Source organism: Ostrea edulis, chromosome 7 (genome assembly GCF_947568905.1).
Source record: "Ostrea edulis chromosome 7, xbOstEdul1.1, whole genome shotgun sequence".
Taxonomy (NCBI): domain Eukaryota; kingdom Metazoa; phylum Mollusca; class Bivalvia; order Ostreida; family Ostreidae; genus Ostrea; species Ostrea edulis.
In genome coordinates, this window is record NC_079170.1 from 25,399,402 (window position 1) to 25,421,730 (window position 22,329).

Here is a 22,329-nt window from a genome sequence, read left to right on the forward strand (position 1 = left end):
GCCCCATTCACTCCCGGTAATTCGTCTTAAATGATTAAAATCTTCTAATAACACCTGTCTATCCGTTGTATATTTCTAATATTTTTTTTCTGTCCAGAGTCATCCCATTCAAATCAAATCTCTAATCTCGGAAGTGCGTAAAGAGTACAAAACACGAAACGAAAAAAGGGCTATCAGAATTAATCTCGAGTTCTGAAATATGCAAGGGCTACGTAAACCCCACAGGAAATCGAGAGTATTGGCGCTCTATACAACAACAGCCTAAACTATCAAGGTTTGATGAATTCCAAAACAATGCGATATAAAAGGAAATGACAACAAATAAAACATGTAACCAGACGTGAACGAGGGGATGAAGGGTTGGTTCCTCAGTACCACTTTTTCCCAACTTTAGGACCTTTTCCTTTCAGTTGAGATTAGTTTCACTACCTACCTTATACGTTCCCTCCCCTCAATTGTTGTTTAGGTGAGATGATTAAAAAAAAACAGGCACGTAGAATCGGGGGAATAGGGGTTGCCACTGCCCCCCCCCCCCTATTTTAAGGATCATTATTTGTGGTTTGTAATACAATAAAATATTATGTGTGAGCCTCTCCCCTTATTTTTCACAGTAGTAGTGAAAGAAGAATCACGTCCTGAAATAGTAGTAAAATCCTCCACTCACCCCCCCCCCTCTCTCTCTCTCTTCACAGAGTATACGAAAGTAAAAATTGGGGGATTTTTCTCTTTTTATTTATTATAAGATACCCCTTTCCTCGTACAAATTAGGAATTTTGTTGATGTATATTTATACCCACACTTTTTAAAGAAGTTTGGATATATTGTTGTTATCCTGTTCCGTCCGTCTGTCACACTTTCTTTATCCTAAAATTCCGCCTTCGTCTTAAGTAGTAACCGATTGACCTTTTGGAAGATGATTGGTGGTGTCCTGTAGATGTGCGATAAGGTTTAGGAATTTTGATTTTCACCCTGGGGACGAAATGGGGTTTTAAAAAGTACTAATGTTTACATCAAAGAGCAAACGGGAAACCCAACTTTGGGTTCAAGAAGTCATATGACAATTATCTAAGGGCAGTCAGCAAAGTTGTTCTCCATTATCAATATCACGATCACTTGAAGGAAACATTGCCATTCACTATGTTCTCATATAAAGAATTACTAATATGTGTACATTTGTTTTCATATAAAGAATGACTAAGATGTGTACACTTGTTCTCATATAAACAATGACTAAGATGTGTACATTTGTTCTCATATAAACAATGGCTATGATGTGTACACTTGTTCGCATATAAACAATGACTAAGATGTGTACATTTGTTCTCATATAAACAATGACTAATATGTTTACACTTGTTCTCATATAAAGAATGACTAATATATGTACACTTATTCTCATATAAACAATGACTAAGATGTGTACACTTGTTCTCATATAAACAGTGACTAAGATGTGTGCATTGGTTCTAATATAAACAATGAATAAGATGTGTAGACTTGTTCTCATATAAAAAATGACTAATATATGTACAGCTGTTCTCATTTAAACAATGACTAAGATTTGTGCTTTGGTTCTCATATAAAAATGACTAAGATGTGTGCATTAGTTCTCATATAAACAATTACTAAGATTTGTGCATTGGTTCTCATATAAACAATGACTAAGATGTGTACACTTGTTTCATATAAACAATGACTAAGATGTCTACACTTGTTCTCATATAAACAATGACTAAGATGTGTACACTTATTCTCATATAAACAATCACTAAGATGTGTACACTTGTTGTCATATAAACACTGACTAAGATGTGTACACTTATTCTCATATAAACAATGACTAAGATATGTACACTTGTTGTCATATAAACAATGACTAAGATGTGTACATTTGTTCTCATATAAACAATGACTAAGATGTGTACACTTGTTGTCATATAAACAATGACTAAGATGTGTACACTTGTTCTCATATAAAAAATGACTAATATATGTACAGCTGTTCTCATTTAAACAATGACTAGGATTTGTGCTTTGGTTCTCATATAAAAAATGACTAAGATGTGTGCATTAGTTCTCATATAAACAATGACTAAGATTTGTGCATTGGTTCTCATATAAACAATGACTAAGATGTGTACAATTGTTTCATATAAAGAATTACTAAGATGTGTACACTTGTTCTCATATAAAGAATGACTAAGATGTGTACACTTGTTCTCATATAAAGAATGACTGAGATGTGTACACTTATTCTCATATAAACAATGAATAAGATGTGTACACTTGTTGTCATATAAACAATGACTAAGATGTGTACATTTGTTCTCATATAAACAATGACTAAGATGTGTACACTTGTTCTCATATCAACAATGACTAACACCAAAGGCCTACACTTGTTCGTTATTGTTTAGTTCAGAACAAAGAAAAAATAAGATTTTTTTAATTCATCATAAGGAGAAGACATTGTTTTTTTTAAACTTGTGATAAAGTGCAAAACAGTAAGCTACACTAGCTATATTTGGCTCAACTGGGTCAAAATACATTTAAATAATGTTATATTTTCATGCATTGATCAATGCAAATTTTGAAATATCGAAACATACTATAATCGCTTTTAATTCATAACCGTCACTGAAAGACTAATACACTTCAGATGTTACAATAAGCACTTCATCTTCATTAAAAAGAATATACATATAATTTCTTCAAACATTATAAAATTCAAAACAAAAGTATTATCAGTATCAATACATGTAAGTCTACTGTAGTAACATTTAGCATTTTATTAATTTCATAAATATGCTAACGTTCATTTATAGTTATAACAATTCTAATGCGCTATAGCAGTGAAATATTTCTTTAGTAATTTCGACAATGAGTTTATACAATTTTCTTTATTATTCATAATAGAATACCTCTTTGTTCCGGTGAGACGGGTTTAATTGGGTGTGGCACTGCCATACAGTTGGGGTATGTTATTGATGTATTTGTGTTTATTTTTTCCAAAATCTTCATGACAATGTCTTTGTTGACTGAGTATTTGATATGTTGTATATTTTTGGAAAGAAAAAATATTTATTGTGTTTTATTTCTGTCCCTTGTAATAGCTCATTGCCAATTTAAATATATAATAAAAATAGTGACATTGAACCAAAATCTTTGTCATATCAATAAACCAGAAGTGATCAAAGAATATGTTTTAGTTCCAGCTGACGAGGCTTGTGACAGCATTGTCTTTGTTTGTAAGTCTCATTATTTCAACTGTATTTTAAACGAACTTGGCATTTAAATCAACATTAGGTGATCATACTTATATTCAAACTGCCTTTTAAAAAGAAGAACTTCTTTAAACGTATTATTCAGTTTTAGAAACAATTAATATCTCACTCAATGGGTAGAATGAATATACGCTACCGTGCTTATACTGGATTCCTAAATTGCACAAAAACCTTTACAAAGAAAGATATATTGCTGGATAATGTAAATGTCCTACCAAGCCCCTATCTTTGCTCCTCACGAGAATATTAACATCCATAAAGGAGAAACTTGAAACATACTATGTCACAGCATATGCCAGAGGTGATGTAAATCAAATGTGGATTCTAAATTTGAAATTGAAAACCCTCTCTAAAATCAACATCAAAACATATGGCTTTCCAACACTTTACACGACCATTCCTCACGATTAATTAAATACTAGACTTTTTAACACCATAGATAGTTGCTTCTTCAACAAAAACGGTACAACATACGCCTGTCGGAAAGTGTAATTCAACATGGAAGGATAAGAATGGAGCACTACGAGTATATGTTAATTATAAAATAAAATAAATGTTTATTCGGTATATACATACATACAAACATACATTAAAAAATACCAAGGACAATCCATGAAAACTTGAAAGCTTATTTCCAATGGGGTCCTTTGATGCACAGACGATTGTGTTAGGGTATAATTTACGTGGGAGGAAACTGGAGTTCCCGGAGGAAACCCACGTGTCCGAGCCGGTCACCGTCATACCCTCTCACATACAACCACTGCCAATCACGGGGATCGAACTCGGGTCGGAGCGGTGGGAAGCGAGAGCGCTATCTCTGCGCTACCTTAACACCCTATGAATGGAACACTACGACTAGATCAGAGCTATGAATGGAGGACTTAGATTAAATCACACAGACGTTTTCAAATGACGATAGGCTGCACAGTTTAGTTGAGAAAAGGAATCATTTTTCCCCAGTCCAACTATTTGAGACAAATATATTTCAATTATGGAGAGTTTTTAAAATCTAAAATGTTATTAAATGAAAGTTAAAGGACGTGTCTCAGTATTTTTTTTTCCTTTTCTTTCGTACATATAACTTATATCACAAAATAGAAAAAAAATACCCTACAAAGAGTCATTTCAGACAATGTCACGTAAATCAGGATATATAACACAAACTATCACTAACTGAACCATTCAGTACCGATAGCACACTATCTGTAATCATCAGCATTTATCAGTAAAATGCCACTCTCAGTACTTAGTCCATCTAATAGTGATGGTAACCACAGTTTCAAAATCAACTTGTTCAAATTTTGTATAAAAATGGTATTGCGTGTAGTACCTGAGGATATTGAAACCACTTCAATGACTTCCTAGTGCCAACATCTCTGCATAGAAGGAGGTAAGTTTTCGATCTTTCATGAGTTATCCTTGGTATGTACGTACATCTGCATGTGTGTGTTCATATATTGAATAAGCATTTATTCGTTTTTCAAAGGGTAGCTAAAGGTACATGTACCATACGCTTATAAAAATCCTCTTTCGTTTTCAAATCATTTAATAATTTTTAAAGTGATGACTTAACAACGATGCTGATAGGTTGAAAAATCCGTTTGATTTCTGAGTCAAAATATTGTTCGAAGTTGATCTGCACTAAGCACCCGGGACTACTTTTCTCTGGAATGCGTCTTCCCCGTTCTAATTTTAGCGCTATTTATAGAAGGGGATTTTCCACACAAGCATTATATATAACGAAATGCATTCGTTTGAATTTTGTTTTTCATTGCTATCAAACTTAAGCACAACTAAAGATATGAATAAAATACAAATTAATTTAAAGAAACAACATACATAGGCGATGACATGGCAGAAAAGTCAACCTGATGACGACACGTAGACCACTTGCTGGTAGAAGTAGACAGATTACACGAGTTCCCAGTATGAATCGTCTGCGTTACGAGATCGATAACATGACGGAGCAAGTGACGACTTCTGATCTGGTCAATATTAATGAAATTGAACTGCGTTAAATGTGGCTCAGTCAACGAGTGCGTTTTAGATGAAGAGGTGTTGAACTTTTTACTCGATATTGAAATGGAGTCGAGTTGTATTCCACCATTCCAACTACACAACCAGTGTTCAACGTTTCCTCCACCAAAATGCAGCATAAATCAAGTCACCGCTTCTTATCTTCCTTTATATATAATTCAACTTCTAACGATTGCACCTTTAATTTGGCGTATAATTCATTTAAATCTGCACAGTAACTGTACCTGACGTCAACGCAATGACATGCGGTTTTGTTGTTGTTTTCATTTATACATATATGTATTGCTACGCACCATTCCAAAAACGTTAATTCAAGCTTTTTGATGGGGGAAACTACTTTTTTTTCTATTTGAAAACATAATTAAATGATAAGAAATAAAACTTACAATTCTTTGTTTGACACATGTATTAAACAAAAAAAAAAAATGGACGGAAAACTACGCTTCACACATTGATGAAGTTTTCCATCCAATGTTTCGTTTGATACAGGCATCAAACAAAGAATTATAAGTTTATTTCTTAATAGAAAGTTATCTACTCATCTTGTAAACGTTTCACTATATATACAATGTATATATATATAAAGCACTGAAAAGGCCACGACACTGTTGGTTATTTAAAATTCAAATTTTTGACGCAACCCGCGTTTTTATCAAGATACATATATTACATAAACAAATAACACACACCACGAAAAACGACAAGTATCGATAAACTACATTGGTAACAAGAATCATACACTGTTGTACTGGGTGATAAAAATGGTGGTTTTGATTGTCAGTAAACACGCTTCACAACAAAACCACCATTTTTATCACCCAGTACAACAGTGTATGATTCTTGTTACCAATGTAGTTTATTGATACTTGTCGTTTTTCGTGGTGTGTGTTATTTGTTTATGTAATATGTGTATCTTGATAAAGACGCGGGTTGTGTCGAAAATTTGAGCTTTAAATAACCAACACTGTTGTGGACTGTTCAGTGCTTTTATTTTACTGGCCTTGTATCTTCTCCGATCCGACACTTTAAGAAAGTAGGGTGTTGTTAGGTTTTCTTGCTGATATATATATATATATATATATATATATATATATATATATATATAATGACCAACCACACGAATAACCAGATTGTCAAATTTTCTGTACGACCCGTGCCTTCTTCGGGCCAAACGAAAGTAATTGCATAATGTGGCCAATATCAACAGAGAATAATAACAAAAACTGCATATAAATACATCTAGCAATACAACTACAGTAATCTACAAACGTTTTTACAAAGCAGACTACATGCTTTTTGGTCGTTAGGCTTGGCAATCAATGTTAAAAGCGGAGCGAATTACGACATGCCCTATTCGTCCACAAAGCTGATCCAAAATGTACGAAGTGATAAAAATAGACTTTATTAATCTCAGTTGGAACGAGTTAACCCTATTATGTTGACAAATATTAAAGCTAACTCTTACCCAGAGAGATTCTATTTTAACTATGCATTAAGAATAAATAATATATAAAAGATAATGATAAGAAAAAAATATCAGCAAAAAAAACCAACAACAACAAAAAACTGTGTAAATGAATGTATACTATAAGAATGAAATTAGAAATGAACAAAAAATTGAGAGAAAAGTAATATAAATTACAATTTTGAATAAGTAAACAAAGTTGACCTACTCCAAACAAAAACAAAGAATTTCTGTTAAGGTGATGAAATGGACACAGAGTGTTTCATAAGCCTGTGTTAATATGTTGATGTGTTTTGACATGAATATCTGTGGCACTTGTTACATGTACTTAGTATGCGTATTTACATGTATGTGTATTTTTCTTTTTTGTCCAGTTCATTGTTCCTTTCTTTCTGGTTTGACATACATCTATGCATCAAACAATCGCTTTGTTTCATGTCAGTTGTATTCTAAGAATGTTTCTTACACTATTAAACTTGAACACAGTAATAATTTTTATATCAGATATTCGTTGTTGAAAACAATGATAGGCTTGCAACTTTCCATCCATCTCTATTGTAATTGATGAGCGTCCGTTGTGTGATAACAATTGAACACTTATAACCGAAAACTACCATTACAATTGCTTTCAAATTTTCAACCAAAACTTGACCAATTTCCAAAAATATTCTTGTGTACAACATCACACCTCTAAGAAAAAAAGCATTGCTTAGTCATGTAAAGAATTGCAAATTTCATAACCCAGAATGGGGCCAAACTGTGTGTATAGTGTTCATGTGTAAACTATTTCTATAACATTGCCTTTGATGCTATTTATTATACCTTGTTTAAAGTCCTTCTCGAGATTTTTTCACTTATATCACGACGTCACCAAGACGGGGGAATGGCTTCAAATTTAGGCCTATGCTCGGCGCTTACGGCCAGTGAGCAGTGAGGGTTCTTTAGCGCGCCACATATACGCCTACTGTGACACGTGACATCCCTTTTTAAGGTCATCTACGAGGACCCGTGACATGCATACCTGATGTCGAGCATTTGGCAAAGGAACTGTCACTACATGTTTTAACGACTTAGATCTGTCGCGTCTGGGATTCGAACCCCGATCTTCCGCATGTAGGGCGAAATATCTACCTCTAGACCACAGTGGTGGTGGTAATGTCATTGATACTTAATTCTAATTGAATATATATTTAAAAGGAGCAGGTGTCCTTTACCAAAATTGTAAATTTCATGATGCAAGGACAGGGCTTTAGTTCCGAGTGTGACCAGAATTATTAAAATGACCATTGTTGTTAACAACATCATACTATAAAGTTTATATTTCAACATGGTGAAAAGTCATTTTTTCCCATTTCAGTACTTTGATTGAATTGTGCGAGGCAATAGTGAAACCAACTTCTCCCTCTTTCCAGGTGTCTGATATTTGGGCATATTACATATCACTTCTAAAACTCTCGGGATTCATATTGTATTACAATTTGGACGGAAATAAACATTAAATACGGCTGTACAACTCCTTACCCTAACCTAACAATTTGATGAATTTACGATACTCAATAAAATGCTCCAGTTTGACATGTTATAATTCGTGCAATTCGTGCACGTACAGCTTGATGGCCTGGCGTCTATAGCAAACACCGTTTGTCAAACACTATTGATTTTCTCTCTTAAATTTCTAATAATAGAATGCTCGCTATACGTATTTAAAAATAATAGTCGGAAGTTTTACATATCATACCATCAATTGTTTTTGGTGGTTATTAAGAATATGATATAGTAATCCATGTCTAAATAAAAGAAATAGATATATAAAAGACGGCATTCTTTATTAGAACTCTTCCGCGGTAACAGACACGTGTCACACAGAAACGCATGCGCCTTTTCTGAATTTATATCATAGAATGGGCTGGCTCGTGTTGGTCAATAATAATTGACTTAACCATCAATAACCATTAAATATAATAACGTTTCGCGTTTAGTGTATGGAAAACTAAATATTCTGAATAAACAAACGTGTCAAACCTGAATGGAAAAGAGGAGTAGAAAAGATATTAAAAGGTTTTCTTTTCAATCAGGATAACAATTTTTGCATATTATGGAGTTCTAGATATCCTTTCAACGCAGCTATGTTAAGGCTTCCCGCAGTTTGAAATGCGTTCAAAACATACATTGGATTGCGAGGTCGGTTTTTAGTTTTAACTTGTAATTTATATTCTTAAGTACAGACAATTTATATAGAAGGTTCTCTCGGCTATATATTAGCATATATGTTATGATATCACATGACTTCGTTGATCACGTGACGGTCATTTATAATTGTTTGAAGTGTTTCACATAAATCGCTTCAGTGCAGCTCATTTTACAATTATTTTTACCTTTTTGTTTGATAAATGAACTCATCGTATCCTTATGTACCCGAAATGTGCTTGGGAAAAATGGTAGTATTACTTGCGTACAAAATACACGTATTTCATGAAGAGTTCAACTTACCTACACACTTACCTACACATTTGAGGGCAATCTGTATTCAAACAAAGCCATCATACATTTAACCAAGCAAGATTCGCGTAGAGAACAAACTCCTCTTACGATTTCCGTAATGAATCCTCATAAATTACCTGCGCTAGACTCTTTTATAAACGCATCATAAATTCTACCTCTTATCACTGGTATAAAACAGAGTACATTTCAAAAGTATATTTTTCGAAAGCAGTGTAAACAGTGTAATTTCAATCAAGGGTAATTAAACAAACTATTTTAATATATTCCGACATATAAGATAATAAAATACAATTCAGACACGTGAATTTTGCAATAGCGTTCTAACATCTTATAGCCAGTTTCAAATAAGGTCTAAAGTTTTTGACACTCTCCCCGTCATAACAGCTCAAGTTTGCAGTGACCTGACGTCATTTTCCATTATGACGTCATATATTGGTAGTTCAGAGAAGTAAAGGCATAACGTTCTATAAGGGAATCCTTAACCTACCCGCGAACTAAATATGTCATTTATATGCAAGACGTAACCTGTGAGTACGTGTAGATACTTTGCATACTTACAGACAATATACACTTTATATATTTCAAAATTACAATAAATAATAGAAACAAATTCTTACAGGAATCCATATATATCCATATATTTTATCATTATTATAATTGTACCCTTGTATAGCGTTTTATGTACTTATTTCAATTACCCTCAAGCACTTTACATCCAAAACAATAAAACAAACTGAAACAAAACATAATAAATACATAGAAAAGGGCATAAAATAAAATCGAATGCTAGGTTTTTTTTTATGTAACTGTATATATAATTACCGACATACATATTTTTATTTCTCGTAAAGTGACAACAAGGCACGCAAACATTTTACTGATATGTTTTCTATTGTTTTTAAATTTAAGTTTCCCCATTAACACCTTCACACAACGAGAGCTTACTCTCAATACCTGTCACAATTCAAACATTGACAATGTAAACTACAATATTTAGTAATGGACAATTTCAAATTGGTTTTTAAAATATTTGTTTAGACTATACTCAAATCACTGCCATTTTCTTTGCATATCTTTTGAACAGGAAGAATATAAATTTCAACTCTATATCAATTGTCGCAGGGGGTCCAACCACTGTATATTGGCTTTGTTAAAATGTGTTAATTCCTTCCAAAAAATATGCGTAAAATGTTATTGTCATGATTGTACACTAGTTTCAAATGTATTATTGAATTCCTTATACGGGACCTCTCATGAGTACCACTAGGTTATAGGTCAAACTGAACGTATACCTATATATTATTATCAACAGATTAAGAGTATCATCTAGATTGAAAGCATAATTACTTGATCCAGATTAAGAAAAGAAATAATTACTCACTGTCGAAAAGAGAATAGTCCTTATCTGATCATTTCAGTCTTGTCGTGACCTGACGCATGGTAGAGGACGATAAGAGCTATTCATTTTGATTTACGGGTACATGGATATTCCTAAGGCAAGTCTAAATGCCGAAATGGTGCATTTATGCGGCTGTGGTGATTGTGTAGCTTGTATACTTTATATACGATACGTTGTAATAACACTTCGATGAAAATAATTAGTTTTTGGATATAACCAACTCTATCTTATCTTCGGTATTTCATGTATAAAAGCACTCTTGTACAAAACTGCTGACAGTATTTTTGTTTACAAGTTTAAACGAAGAGAAATTAAGACAATTTAGATTCAATATCATTATAGAACTATCAATAAAAAAATAATTGCTACATCAATTACATTCAATATATGTATATTTAATTGCTGGGATAAAATTTAGAAAATCATTTCAAATTTAAGGATTATCTTCCTCATGCATAGCTCTGATCCTTGGACGAATTTGGCTCCAGTGTTTGGCACTCTGGTTTTCCTTTTAGCTCTTACAAGTTTATTGTTATTTCAAATTTCCAAAATTTCGGTTTGAGCATCACTGAAGATACATTATTTGTCGAAATGCGCATCTAGTGCATCAAAATTGCTACCGTATAAGTTTTAAATTCAATGCATACATATTTCAAAATGTAATTGGGAGAGAACATACTTTTTAAAATGTGTATTGAGTTGCAAACATTCCCCTTAGCAATTGCACTCAAAGAAATGGGAGTTGCATCATCCTAAAGTAGTGAATGATATACCATAAAAGAAAATGGTTTTATCAATAAACTGATCAATAGATATTCAATACAATCAATCACAGTGGTGGTAGATCATGACTATTTTAATGTGCACATTTACAAGACAACACAAATATATCATTTGTGTTACACAATATTGAATAATCAAAACCAACAATAAACCAATAATATAATTCATAATTCAGGAAAAAAAATCAATACGCCAATAATTTCATCAGTATTGTAGAAAAAAAAATGCCGTTGGCCAATGATGGCAGTGGACATTTACCTGAGAAGAGTTTTGTCGAGCTACAAAGTGCTGGAACTAGTACACTACCTGTAAGTAGCGAGAAACCTTGTGTAAATGATTTTTTTTTATCACAAACTGAATGTGCTTTAGACAATGAGTATTCGTATTGTCCTGCAAATACTGCAATAGTGGATGCGGTCATCGGTGACATGAGCAGAAGTGTGAGTGACAATCAAGTGCATAGTCCTAATGTCAATGATAACTGTGTTGTGTGCAACTCTGACTACAGATCTTTTGATAGTGCTCTTCCGAACCTCCCTAAAGACTTGTATGTACAAAAATTGCTAGGGTTGATTACTAATAATGAACAATCAATTGTAGATTACAGTAATACCTTACTTCCTAAAGCTAAGAATATACAGGGGTGTCCATCAGGGAAACTCAACACCAGAAAAACAACCAAAAGCAGCCTCAGTACCACTAAATACGCTAGGGACTGCTTTGCTCTGTATATGTTTTGCAATGGGGATAGCTCATATCTCCCCGATGTAAAACTTATACGGTACCAATTTTGCTGTCCGATGTGTTTGACAAATCCATACAGGAAACGTGCATTTCTCCAAACCAGTCACTTATTGAACTATGTTCGTTATCCAAGACTTTATTTCAGGGAGTAAATCAACTTTAACAAGCTCAATCTGATAGTATAAAAACCATACAGTCTCTCAAGAAGACACTATCAAAACATCAATCTCAAAATCTATCCATATCAGATGTGGTGAAAAAAAACTTAGATGCGATTTCCCTGCACATGCCACTGGATTTGAGACTTATAAAAAAACTACTAAATCACACTTGAGAAGACTTGATGGTCTAGATTTCACAAACTATGAGGTGTTAAACAAACTGTATGATACTGAAATAGGTAGGCGTTCGAAGGTATGTGTCAATGAAGAAAATAAAACTACCATTCCACTCAATCACTTATTATCTTATACAGCTTTTAACACATATAAAATAAAGATGAAGCTAAGATATGAAAATAATGAATGAAGCATCAATGACATTTCCTATTTTGAAAAAAAAAACATTGATGTACCAATATGAGACATATAAAACACCGAATTTCAACTTCAATTTTAAATGGTTTTAACACATTCCACTTTAACTTGATCAATTCCATTTGATCAAAACCCTTGTGTGGTTGTTAAGAAGCTAATTTTAACAATTGTTTGTTAAGAAAACTCAAAATGTTACAATGAACACAACATCTTTGTCCAGAAAGGTCTTAACAATTGCTTGTTAAGAAAAGAACTCCATTTGCACAATCTGTTATTTCTTTAACAACTGTTTGTTAAGGGACAAGTCTTAACAACTGTTTGTTAAGGGACATGTCTTAACAACTGCTTGTTAAGGGACATGTTTTAACAACTGTTTGTTAAGGGACATGTTTTAACAACAGTTTGTTAAGGGACATGTCTTAACAACTGTTTATTAAGGGACATGTCTTAACTGTTTGTTAAGGGACATGTTTTAACAACTGTTTGTTAAGGGACATATCTTAACAACTGTTTGTTAATTAAGGGACAAGTCTTAACAACTGTTTGTTAAGGGACATTTTTAACAACTCTTTGTTAAGGGACATATCTTAACAACTGTTTACTACGGGACATGTCTTTAACAGCTGTTTGTTAAGGGACAATTATTAACAACTGTTTGTTAAGGGACATGTTTTAACAACCGTTTGTGAAGGGACATGTCTTAATTTAACAACTGTTTGTTAAGGAACATATCTTAACAACTGTTTGTTAAGGGGCATGTCTTTAACAACTGTTTGTTAAGGGGCAAGTCTTAACAACTGTTTGTTAAGGAACATATTTTAACAACTGTTTGTTAAGGGACATATCTTAACAACTGTTTGTTAAGGGACATGTCTTTAATAACTGTTTGTTAAGGGACAAGTCTTAACAACTGTTTGTTAAGGGGCATGTCTTAACAACTGTTTGTTAAGGGACATATCTTAACAACTGTTTGTTAAGGAACTCCAGGAATGTATTTAAAGAACATGGTGTTTTATGGTGTTCTATTTCTGTTTTGTCAAGAGCAATTCATTACTAATTTCTTATCAGCTGGTTGATAAGGAGCTCCACTTCAAGGGCTTAAATGTGTTACAACAAGATCAGCAATGCAAACTCCATATATTTCTAAATCATATAGAGTTAATTCTACAGATATATGTAGATAGATACATGTAAATTCTGCTATCTTGTAACAAACAACCATCACCATTCATGGTTTAGAATCTGATTGTTAAGAAATATTTTAGATGGTAACTTTGAATTTTAATTCATCAGCTTTACAGTTGAGATAATTAAGATGGAAATAAATGTCTCATGCTATAATATAATGTAATGTCACAAGTCATTTAGAATGTTTTGGGGAATAGGTTGAGAAATGAATCATCAGCACGACGGATCATTGAAGATATATTTTGTCTTATTGTTGATATTAAACAATATGTATTCAGATGCATATTTTTGACATAATGCAAATATGTCAGGTCCAAATCATAAGTACAGAATGTAATTCAATGTACAAAATATTCAGGTATGTAGGGGTTTTAAGACAGATACAATTAAAATGCTGAATGAATTTATAGAGCATGTTTGTATTTCAACATACACACAGTGTACTTGTCAAATTAAATCAAAACCCTTACTTTTGTCAAAATCATTTCCTTATAATTCTTCTGGAGACTCCTTTCATCGATTCAGGTTTATATAAAGTATAAAGTTTAATGAGTGTTGAATTTATCTTTTAAAATGTAAAACTTAACGTATTCTATATATGATATTCTAAACTGTAATTCTAATTATTGTTCCCTCTACCAAGTTAACAGTGAAAACAAAACAGTTTAATCTTATGCTTATAAATTGATTGAGACTAAAGGAGGTATGCTACACCAGAGAAATTGGTGATATGGATGAAAGGTGGAGGATATGTACAACAATATTTTCAAATTGAAAACTTTAAGTCTACAAATGTCATTAATTCTAATAAGGTACAATGATCTGCAAGTTAGACCAGCCTACATGCACATATCCCCAGTATCGGACTAATTATAAATCTCTTTTCTTCACCGAGGTACTGAGAATAGATTAAAAGCTGAATTTGTAATGCTTATCAATACATCGATCTTATTCATCATGAATATTACTTACAGATTGCAGTAATTATGTATTATCCATGATAAAAACAATCAACATTAGAGCATGGAGGTTTCAAGTTATAGTTCCTGCAATCATGTTACCAGCTGTGCTTTACATTGCATGACAGTTCGTGCATGTTTTCCCAGAACTATTTGACACCACAACAGTCAAACGTCTTATATATTTTCATGTACAAAATACTGCAAGATTTGTGTCCTATTTCTTTTGAAGATCTTTTTTTTCTAACTCTGACACCTTTACCCCTACAAACTAGGTGAAACAAAATATGGTAACTATTTCTTTTCTTTACGAATTTAGAGTACTATAGAATATAAATGAAGTAGATGATTACAATTTAATATTGATTACACAATGACAGCTATAACTTTGAAATTATCTGAATGAATTGTGATTACAGTAAAATCAAACCATGATACTTACATAGTGGTAACCGTGTGACAATTCTTTTTAGATAAGCCTATGCAAGGACAAAATCCTACAATCACCTGTTAACAAAGGAACAGTTAATTGTTTTGAAATCAACACATGACCCCAAACCCCAGGCATAATGCAGCCACTAGCTGGTCCCATCTGCTTAATTGATACCACACATGTATGTTATCTGAGTCTATCAAAAACTGATAGGCAAAATGACCGGGGCTTGAAAGGCTGCAAAACACAGCTATTACACAAATATAACAATTTATATTATATAAATTATATATATATATATATATATATATATATATATATATATATATATATATATATATATATAAGCACTAAGTTCCAACAACACCCGATGCCTAAAAGTGTCGGATCCATAACATGGATACAAAGTCAAATACAAAAAATTATACAAAGCACTAAACTGACCAACGGCACGAACAACCAGATTGTCAAATTTTCCAGACGACCCGTCCCTTCCTCAGGACAAATGAAAAGAATCACATAATGTGGCCAATATCAACAGAGAATAATAACAAAAACTACATATAAATACATCTAGCACTACAACTAGACAAATCCACATACGTATTTACAAAGCAGACTACATGTTTATCGGTTTTTAGGTTTGCCAATCAATGTTAAAAGCGGAGCAAATTAGGACATGCCTTATTCGTCCAAAGACAAATATATTATGGCTCTAGTTTCAAAGATTTAGAGGTACTCCTTTTGCGTAGTCCTCTTCTTTATGCACCACCGGTCAAATTGACCGGTACGGTAGAAAAGGGGTTAATAAGATCATGAATTGTCATTTTTTATACATAAAATAATCCATGTTGTAGGTGCACACATACACGGTGTTATGTGTAAATACATGTACATGTGCGTTAATGACGTTTTCCCAAAAAGGGGGATGGGCTTTAAACTACATGTGTTCTTTCTATTCTCTACCCATAGTTGCCGCTGCTAGCCATAGGCGCTTGAGTCAAGGATACTGCACTACAACTTACATGTATATGTAAACAATGGAGGAAATTCTAACCTCGAATAGATATTTCTCTCCGATCTATGGTGTTTCTTTAACATTTTTTCATATTCAGGAAGCTTAAATGCAGGTGTCATTATCACAGAACACTAATTTATCCACCTCTTAAAAAATGTCTTATCCCACTATTCATAATATATAACAAGGCTTGCAACCCAACCTATCCCTCTCCATACCCCATGAGACACTGTGTAGAAACGGACTAGGGTAAAGTACGTTACCCTAGTCCAAAATGGCGAGAGCCAAATATGCTTCCACTTTTCTCTTTAAAATATTGATGTTTTCTGTCTTTAGTTCTAAATTCATTTTGTACCAATTAAATAAGTAGTGTTAGTTCTAAATGCCTATCTGGAGATTTTATTTAAATTGGGTATATTTAACAAGAAAACCCGCCTCGGAGATTTGCTACAGATTAGGGTTAATTTTTTTTGGAATGTCATTACACGATCAGTGTAAAGTTTGTTCGCGATTAGGGTAAAGTTATTTATCGTACATTGAAATATGCAATGTTTTTATTCTATACTTCGTTTTATAATTGATATAGAACTGTAAAAGCTTTTAAAGGAAGTTTATGCGAACAAAGTTTGATAGACGTACGTAGAGGTCACACTAATTATATAAATAAACTTTTCACTTATATCAAATCAATAAAAATTCAAGTTACCTGTAACTATAAAAGTTTAGTAATTTTTGACGTTATATCATATTTTCCATTTCATGTTCATTATTTTTGTCATATGGAGAATATAATGTATTTATTTATTAATCCGTCGTGAAATTGACGTGTTCCTTGGTGTCCAGTATTATATGTACATGTAGATTCTCTGTGAATATCACCAACATAAGGAGAACAATGGAGATCTGAAACAAATAGCGTATCTTGCAGATTGGTAATTGAACTCCAGCGGTAGCTCAGTGATATCTGAGAGCATTCACTTCGTAACCGAGAAGTCGTGAGTTCAAGCCCCGCTCGTGTCATCGCCGCATCAAACCTAAGACTTAAACATAGTATAGGTAGTGATTTCTCCTTCGCCAAAATCACGGATCTTTTGGATATGACCTTAAAATCGGAGGTCCCGTATAGCGACAGGTGTTGGCACATTAAAGGATCCTCATTGCTACGACTGTAAGTCCTAAGCATAGGTTTAAATTTGTAGTACTTCACCTACAACTGGTGAATTCCGGATGGGACATATAACCAACAACCAACGAAAGGAATTTATTGTCAGTGTATATCATGAATGTTTTTTTTTTTTTTGTAATTCATTTGTTTTTTTTTTGTTTTTTGTTTTTTTTGCTTTCACAATAAATAAACATTTACATATTAACAATACATGATAATATAGTATATACATATTTCAAGAAAGTACAAACATATATGTGTATATTTAGGAGTGCATATGTACATGTATAATGTGAAAGGTATTTAATTTCGAAAAGATGGGGAGAGAGAAAGAGAGACAGGGAGATAGAGATATAAGGGGAGTAAGGGGAATAATTTTGCCTGGTCTACTGATCAGTCTCAATCATTTCATATAAAGCAATTGTTATCTGTTAACTGTACATAATTAAAGCAAATCACATATATTCTGACAGTATTTCTCATATTCAGTATATTTACAGCTTTTTAGCAACATAGATTTTTCTATATAAAATCTATCAATTATGTTTTTTAACAGCACAAACATTTAGTTTTGGAGCCATTTGTATATCATGAAATTTGGTCCCATGTTGGGAATGATTTCTTTAAGCTAGACTAGTTGAATATGTATGGGTGTCGGAACAAGGGGAGGGTGGGGGCTTAATCTTCACCAAGAATTTTCCCAAAACATATATTTTTCAGCCGAAAGTGTCCTGATCAACGAAGTTAGCCCTTTCTAATATACTTTTGACGCCTATGATTTGCATAGTCTAATTTCATTTCGTTAATTTCGAAGAAGTTTAAGTTTGTTTTGTTTTTATTATTATTCATTTATCTATCTATTTATTGAATTTTCGGAATATTAAACTTTGCTCTTTCGTATTCACCATTGTTTTTATTTAAACTCGGAACTTCTGTAATATAATTTAGTTTGTATATCCGTTATGTCTCTAACTAAAGAATGTAACAGTTTCACTTTAATTTCCATGAATAATTCAATGACGATGACTAACAAATTACTACATGTAGTAACCTATTATTGTTACTGGATCCGATGGAAATTTAATTGTATTTCAACACGGCGAAGGAACTACCCCAAACGACGAATACTGTTAACCACAAAGTAGTGTGTTCTACTTTGAGGAAGGCGGAGAAGTTCACCATTCTTGCAAAGTTGAGGATCGTATTACTATGTATTGATACCATTACCTTCACTTTGTTCTTTATCAAATGACATAGTCCCTCTACAACAGACCAGAAGTCATGACTGTTATCGGAATATCGTATATTATTTAGATTGATTATATATTGTATATTGTTTAACGTCCATCTCGAGATTTTTTGACCCACATGGAAATATGTAAGAGAAATAACCCATGTCAAGAAAATGATGAACAGCTATTTTCGGAAAAAACTCTAAAGTCACCCCCTCCCCTCTATTCAAACACTCTACTCGTTTTTGCAAAATGCTCTCCCTCCTCGTTTTCATCAGTTGTTTATAGTTTCTCTTCGATTCTGCTTCACATCTTGAGGATTTCAGGTTCAACAGCGTTAATGTTTTCTATGATAAATTCATCTGTAGCTGTATATACTTCATATATTTGTATAATGAGTGCAAAATATTACAAGCGTACTTGCTTGTTGCCATCTTGGACTAGGGTAACGTACTTTATCCTAGTCCGTTTCTACACAGTGATGAGATATATTTGTCTATTAAAAGTTATTTACATTGCTTACCAGCTAGCTTCAGATCCCCATTCACTCCCGGTAATTCTTCTTTAATGATTGAAATCTTCTAATAACACCTGTCTATCCATTATATATTTTCAATATTTTTTTTCTGTCCAGAGTCATCCAATTCAAATCAAATCTCTAATCTCGGAAGTGCGTAAAGATTACAAAACTCGAAACGGAAAAAGGGCTATCCGAATTAATCACGAGTTCTGAAAGATGCAAGGGCTACGTAAACCCTAAAGGAAATTAAGAGAGTATTGGCGCTCTATATAACAACAGCCTAAACTATCAAGGTTTGATGAATTCCAAAACAATATAAAAAGAAATGACAACAAAATAGAACATGTAACCAGACGTGAACGAGGGGATGAAGGGGCGGTTCCTCAGTACCACTTTTTCCCAACTATAGGACCTTTTCTTTTCAGTTTAGATTAGTTTCACTATCTGTCTTATACGTTCCCTCCCCTCAATTGTTGTTTAGGTGAGATGATTAAAAAAAAACAGGCACGTAGAATCGGGGGAATAGGGGTTGCCACTGCCCCCCCCCCCCCCTATTTTAAGGATCATTATTTGTGGTTTGTAATGCAATAAAATATATTGTGTGAGCCCCTCCCCTTATTTTTCACAGTAGTAGTGAAAGAAGAATCACGTCCTGAAATAGTAGTAAAATCCTCCACTCACCCCCCCCCCCTCTCTCTCTCTTCACAGAGTATACGAAAGTAAAAATTGGGGGATTTTTCTCTTTTTATTTATTATAAGACACCCCTTTCCTCGTACGAATTAGGAATTTTGTTGATGTATATTTATACCCACACTTTTTAAAGAAAGTTTGGGTATATTGTTGTTATCCTGTTCCGTCCGTCCGTCTCTCACACTTTCTTTATCCTAAAATTCCTCCTTCGTCTTAAGTAGTAACCGATTGACCTTTTGGAAGATGATTGGTGGTGTCCTGTAGATGTGCGATAAGGTTTAGGAATTTTGATTTTCACCTTGGGGACGAAATGGGGTTTTAAAAAGTACTAATGTTTACATCAAAGAGCAAACGGGAAACCCAACTCTGGGTTCATGAAGTCATATGACAATTATCCCAGGGCAGTCAGCAAAGTTGTTCTCCATTATCAATATCACGATGACTTGAAGGAAACATGTCCATTCACTATGTTCTCATATAAAAAATTACTAATATGTGTACATTTGTTCTCATATAAAGAATAACTAAGATGTGTACACTTGATATCACACAAACAATGACTAAGATGTGCATTTGTTCTCATATAAACAATGACTAAGATGTGTACATTTGTTCTCATATAAACAATGACTAATATGTGTACATTTGTTCTCATATAAACAATGACTAATATGTGAACATTTGTTCTCATATAAACAATGACTAAGATGTGTATATTTGTTCTCATATAAACAATGACTAAGATGTGTATTGGTTATCATATAAACAATTAATATGATGGGTATTGGTTATCATATAAACAATGACTAAGATGTGTATATTTGTTCTCATATAAACAATGACTAAGATGTGTATTGGTTATCATATAAACAATTAATATGATGGGTATTGGTTATCATATAAACAATGACTATGATGTGTACACTTGTTCTCTTACAAACAATGACAAAGATGTGTACACTTGTTGTCATATAAAGAATGACTAAATTGTGTACACTTGTTGTCATATAAAGAATGACTAAAATGTGTACACTTGTTTCATATAAAGAATGACTAAGATGTGTACACTTATTCTCATATAAACAATGGCTAAGATGTGTACACTTCTTGTCATATAAACAGTGACTAAGATGTGTACATTTGTTCTCATATCAACAATGACTAAGATGTGTACATTGGTTCTCATATAAACAATATCTTAGATGTGTACATTGGTTCTCATATAAACAATGACTAAGATATGTACACTTGTTCTCATATAAACAATGACTAAGATGTGTACATTTGTTCTCATATAAACAATGACTAAGATGTGTACACTTATTCTCATATAAACAATGACTAAGATGTGTACACGTGTTGTCATATAAGCAATGACTAATATTTGTATATTTGTTCTCATATAAACAATGACTAAGATGTGTACACTTGTTCTCATATAAACAATGACTAAGATGTATACATTTGTTCTCATATAAACAATGACTAATATGTTTACACTTGTTCTCATATAAACAATGACTAATATATGTACACTTATTCTCAAATAAACAATGACTAAGATGTGTACACTTGTTCTCATATAAACAATGACTAAGATGTTTGCATTGGTTCTAATATAAACAATGAATAAGATGTGTACACTTGTTATCATATAAACAATGACTATAATGTGTACACTTGTTCTCATATAAAGAATGACTAAGATGTGTACACTTGTTCTCATATAAACAATGTCTCATATATGTACACCTGTTCTCATATAAACAATGACTAAGAGTTGTGCATTGGTTCTCATATAAAAAATGACTAAGATGTGTGCATTAGTTCTCATATAAACAATGACTAAGATTTGTGCATTGGTTTTCATATAAACAATGACAAAGATGTGTACACTTGTTTCATATAAAGAATGACTAAGATGTGTACACTTGTTCTCACATAAACAATGACTAAGATGTACATTTGTTCTCATATAAACAATGACTAAGATGTGTACACTTGTTTCATATAAACAATGACTAAGATGTGTACACTTTTTTCATATAAACAATGACTAAGATGTGTACACTTGTTCTCATATCAACAATGACTAACATCAAAGGCCTACACTTGTTCGTCGTTGTTTAGATCAGAACATAGAAAAAATGAGATTTTTTTAATTCATCATAAGGAGAAGACATTGTTTTTTTTTTAACTTGTGATAAAGGTCAAAACAGTAAGCTACGCTAGCTATATTTGGCTCAACAGGGTCAAAATACATTTAAATAATGTTATATTTTCATGCATTGATCAATGCAAATTTTGAAATATCGAAACATACTAGATTCGCTTTTAATTCATAACCATCACTGAAAGACTAATACACTTCAG

General features: G+C 32.8%; 1 protein-coding gene across 1 annotated transcript in view; it reads right to left on the bottom strand.

The window, feature by feature from the left end:
* LOC125656545 (uncharacterized) overlaps positions 1 to 10,792 on the bottom strand; it is a 185,434-nt gene extending 174,642 nt beyond the window's left edge. The window contains exon 1 of the mRNA XM_056143767.1: positions 10,670 to 10,792. The gene's annotated coding sequence lies outside the window, so the exon portion shown is untranslated. The remainder of the gene's footprint in view (positions 1 to 10,669) is intronic.
* Between the last annotated feature and the right edge of the window lie 11,537 nt (positions 10,793 to 22,329).